The sequence below is a fragment of the Coenobita brevimanus genome, chromosome 20 (assembly GCF_032717465.1).
Source record: "Coenobita brevimanus isolate Jiangsu-jjx chromosome 20, ASM3271746v2, whole genome shotgun sequence".
NCBI lineage: Eukaryota > Metazoa > Arthropoda > Malacostraca > Decapoda > Coenobitidae > Coenobita > Coenobita brevimanus.
Window position 1 is genome coordinate 3164748 of NC_136973.1, and position 5253 is coordinate 3170000.

At 40.5% G+C, this 5253-nt stretch overlaps 1 protein-coding gene across 7 annotated transcripts in view; it reads left to right on the top strand.

The window, feature by feature from the left end:
- Positions 1 to 4842: 4842 nt before the first annotated feature.
- LOC145391966 (uncharacterized) overlaps positions 4843 to 5253 on the top strand; it is a 69221-nt gene continuing 68810 nt past the window's right edge. For all 7 annotated transcript variants that reach the window (XM_080266468.1, XM_080266469.1, XM_080266470.1 and 4 more), the window contains exon 1: positions 4843 to 5221. The gene's annotated coding sequence lies outside the window, so the exon portion shown is untranslated. The remainder of the gene's footprint in view (positions 5222 to 5253) is intronic.

Genomic DNA, 5253 nt, shown 5'->3' on the forward strand with positions numbered 1-5253 from the left:
TTCTCTGGGCCAATTTTAACTACGTCCACCTTACCTTGGCCCAAAATCGCTCCATCTTGAAAGCAGAGTTGTAGCATTAGGTGAACGCTTGAATATGATGCTAGTCACGAAGAAGTGCTGCAGAGAGGAATGTAGCATTAGATGAACGCTTGAATATGATGCTAGTCACGAAGAAGTGCTGCAGAGAGGATGTAGAGCCACGGTATCGTCATTTTCCGCCACTGTGCTACGTGAAATAAGCAGCAAAAGGACGAAAATCTGGGCCAAGTTAAAGTGAATGGAATGCAGCTGGTGATAGACTCCTAGATCCGCATTCCCATCGGTTAAGAAAGCTCCCTGACACCTTTTCCTAAGCGATTTATTTTATACCGCCTTACTGTCCTGTCCTAAGCGATTTATTTTTTTTTATCACCTTACTGTCTTGTTCTGTGCTGCGTAAATCCATCCAATATCGCCATACCCTGCTTCAGTACAAAACGACATAGCCATATCCAGAAATAAATCGCTAAGGAAGAGGTGTTAGGGAGAGAGACGATGTGTGTGTGTCCGTGCGTCATAATGAAATAAAATCTATAGTTGATTTTATCTTTATTGTATTTATTTTTTTATTTATATTATTATTTATCGAATCTACCCTGGAGATACTGAATAATTATCCCTGTTGAGTGGTCTCCAAGCTGTCCCTCCCGTGTGTGTGTGTGTGTGTGTGTGTGTGTGTGTGTGTGTGTGTGTGTGTGTGTGTGTGTGTGTGTGTGCTGGCCAGTCTCATGTACAACCCTAGACTCTTGTTCCCGTGTGTGTGTGTGTGTGTGTGTGTGTGTGTGTGTGTGTGTGTGTGTGCTGGCCAGTCTCATGTACAACCCTAGACTCTTGTTCCCGTGTGTGTGTGTGTGTGTGTGTGTGTGTGTGTGTGTGTGTGTGTGTGTGTGTGTGTGTGTGTGCTGGCCAGTCTCATGTACAACCCTAGACTCTTGTTCCCGTGTGTGTGTGTGTGTGTGTGTGTGTGTGTGTGTGTGTGTGTGTGTGTGTGTGTGTGTGTGTGTGTGTGTGTGTGTGTGTGTGTGTGCTGGCCAGTCTCATGTACAACCCTAGACTCTTGTTCCCGTGTGTGTGTGTGTGTGTGTGTGTGTGTGTGTGTTAGTAAAAATTCAATGGCCCTCTACACATGCTCCGGTGTCTCTGCTCTCCCTAACACCTTTTCCCAAGCGACTTATTTTGTTTATTACACCTTACTGTCCTCTGTGTTACATAAATCATTCTAATATGGCCATACTTTGCGTAGCTAACCAAAAATAAATCGCTATTATTAATATTATTATTATTATTATTATTATTATTACTATTATCCCTCGAGCTGTGCAGACTCAGTCCCTTAAATACGCTCTCTCTCTCTCTCTCTCTCTCTCTCTCTCTCTCTCTCTCTCTCTCTCTCTCTCTCTCTCTCTCTCTCTCTCTCTCTCATGAACGGCAATTTTAGACCACATGAAAATAAACAGACAAAATTATAATTGAAACCCACCACGAGGATGAAAATAATAATAATAATAATAATAATGATGATGATGATGATGATGATGATGATTGATGATGATGATAATAATAATAATGATAATGATGATGATGATAATGATGATGATGGTGATAATAATAATAATAATAATAATAATGATAATGATAATGGGGAAAGGAAATGACGTAACTCATTGTTTGCTGTAATCCCTCAAACCGGAAGAGTAACACACACACACACACACACACACACACACACACACACACACACACACACACACACACACACACCCTTCCTTCTCCCCTCTTTCATTCCCTTCACCTCCATCGTCTCTCTCTCTCTCTCTCTCTCTCTCTCTCTCTCTCTCTCTCTCTCTCTCTCTCTCTCTCTCTCTCTCTCTCTCTCTGTGGTGGGGTAGAGGGAAGGGAGAATTGAATAAGAAAGTAAGAGGAAGGAAAGAGGAAGAGAAGAGAAGGGAAATTGCTGGGATGAGAGAGAGAGAGAGAGAGAGAGAGAGAGAGAGAGAGAGAGAGAGAGAGAGAGAGAGAGAGAGAGAAGAGGGGGGAAATGGGGGTAGAGGAAGAACGGAGAGGAAAAGAAGGAGAGAAAAGGGGAAATTGAGAGAGATTAGAGAGGAAGGGGAAAGGCTGGAGGAAGGTCGGGGTTAAGAGGAAGTGAGGGGAGGGGAGGGGAGGGGAGAGGACGGGAGGGGAGGATTGCGGAGGGGGAGGGGGAGGGGTACCTGGCTCTCCTCTGATACACACCTGCCCAAACTCAGAGCTAAAAATACATAGGTAGGCGGCTAGGGTGGTTTTCTGGCCAGAGGGAGGGGATGGGAGGGGAGGGGAGAGGAGGGTAAAGATAGGGTAGGGTAGGGTACAGCAGTGTAGGGAAAGGGTAAGGTAGGGGAGGGAAGGGAGGGGAGGGGAGAGCAGTGTAGAGTAGGGAAGGGAAGGAAAGGTAGGGGACTGCAGTGTAGGGTAGGGTATGGTAGGGTAGGGTGATCAGTGTAGGGTAGGGTAGGGGTAGGGTGATCAGGGTAGGGTAGGTAAGGTAGGGTGATCAGTGTAGGGTAGGGTAGGGGTAGGGTGATCAGGGTAGGGTATGGTAAAGTAGGGTGATCAGTGTAGGGTAGGGTAGGGTAGGGTAGGGTGATCAGTGTAGGGTAAGACAGTAGTGGAGTTCTTATGGTAGGGATAGACTGGTGGGTAAATATAGGCAGGAAGTAGGGTAGATTAGGATGGTAAGATAAGGGATTGTAACAAGGATAGGGTAGTAGGGAAGGATAGGGTAGGATAGACTTAATCATTCCGGTAGATAGGATGCAGGGAGTGGTTCATCATCATCATCATCAGCATCATCATCAACGTCATCATCATCATCATCATCATCATCATCATTTTTTTTACAGTTGGCGTCATTTTGTGAGAGGAAGTCAAGAACTGTACATTGGAATAGTAATAGATCGTAAAATAGAGTTGTGTGTGTGTGTGTGTGTGTGTGTGTGTGTGTGTGTGTGTGTGTGTGTGTGTGTGTGTGAGTGATAATGGATTTCGTGTTGTGTATGATAAATAATCCAACACACACACACACACACACACACACACACACACACACACACACACACACACACACGAGTGCACAGGAAAATTCCGATGTTTCACCTCTCTTTACACATCTTGGAACAAAATCATACTGTCCAGACATTTTTTTAAAAAGATTTCCACATTTTCCATTAAATTCGGAAAACTGCAGACGTGAAGTACAACACTGAACTATAAAGAAATGATGGTGCTTCATGAATAACAATTGAAGAACACGTGAAGAACAGCTTGAAGTGTTACGTATGCAGGGGGAATTTTAGAGGAAAGTGCGAATGCGGTGACCATACGGTATTAAAGAAAATGAGAAGTAAATTGATGTTATATTGAGGTAAATATTGAAGAAGAAAAATTATGTGCATTGTAAACATGTGTCTGTGATGAGTGAATAATAATAATAATAATAATAATAATAATAAAAGTAGTAGTAATAATAATAATATTCGTTGTGAAAGTGGAAAAACAAACAGGTGTGTGCTAAAGCTATGGCCTGAAAACAGTGCATGTATAAAAATTCTTTCAAACGCCTCTTACTATACGAAGAAGAAAAACAGAGAATAGTAGCCACGAATTGCAGACACACACACGAAAAAATGATGGTGGGAAAAGCATGAAAAGGTAAAGAAGAAACGAATAAGGATAATACGTGATGAATGTAAAAACTGGACCTATTTAAAAAGAAGAAAGAACGAATGAAGACCTAAATGATATAAAACTTCATAAAACTACAAGAAAAGGGAAGCGTAAAACAGGAAAACGAACGGAACAGATAAATTAGAAGTTTTTAAAAGTCTGCCTGATGGAACTCACACTCGTAAACTATGAAGGATATTTTAAAAAGTGAAAATAAAAACCCAACTACACAATAACTGGGGAAGATACAGAAAAATATAAAGAGAGGAGGACTTTTTGACAGAAAGATACGAAGAGAGACGGACTTGTAGGTTGAAAAACACAAAGACACAGGAATTTATAGTGAAAGCCTGAACATAACAAAACCTGCATTTTACAAGAGAGGTGGAATAAAGGACGTAAATAAAGGAAAAACCAAAACTCATCACAAACCATAGATAAAAAGACAAAAAAAGTGAATATACAGACACTGAAATTAAGCTGACCAAAAAACAAAACAAAATAGAAAATATCAACGGAAAGGAACCTAACGACTAAGTTCATCTAAATCTCAAAACTCATGGGCATGGTCGTATGAAAAAAAAAAAGAAAGAAACTAAGGATATTGAAGCAGGAAAGTCAAATCGAAAATGCTGACTTGGATGAACGAGTGATTAAATTTGAAAAACAGGAAAGTCTCTCAGTTTAAAAGGAAGATTTATCAGTGAACGAAATTAAGGACTAAATGATGTGAAACCACGTAAAAAAAAAGAGGAAGTAAAAGGCTCCATTAGAAAAGGAAAGTTTAATAATAATAATAATAATAAAAATAATAATAATAATAATAATGATGATGATGATAATATTGGAAGACACACTGCACAGATTTCCATACCAATAGAGGCAAAATTTTGAATGCCAGACACCTCAGAAAAAATATAGGAAAAAAAAAAGGGAAATAAAAACCATTAGAAATTCATCAGACTCAAAAAAGATAGCGAGAAATTTTCAGAAAACATACGTAAGAAAATTAAAGAAAATTATCATCTAAGAGAGGAAGGACTTTTGAATTTTTTTGTTTTAATTACATAGGTACTGTATTAAGTGTCCTGTCTAACTCATGACTGTGCTCTCCATCTAATTACTCGTCTTTAATTGCCTCATTACGACTCCAGCACCCTCATTAAACGATTTTGAATTGCAGCGAACGAGCCTTGTTGTCCCAGATTTTAGTCCGTGAATTTTGAAACACTTCCATGGGCTTTTGAAACGTCTAGTGGCCTCTGAGTAACACATCACTGGTTCTCAGGAATCATCATTCAACGTCTCATAAAGTATCGTTGAGTGAGACAGTGTTTACATCCGCGACCATACCCCGCCCGAGATCCACCCCGTCACCTCCCCTATAGCGATTGTACCGTCTTCGATTCTACTCCTAGCTGATGTAGAAGAGAGAAGAGGATCTGAACCTGTTATAGCGAGGAAAAGGATTGAATGTGTGAGTATGTTAAGGTTTTTTTGATAGCTGCA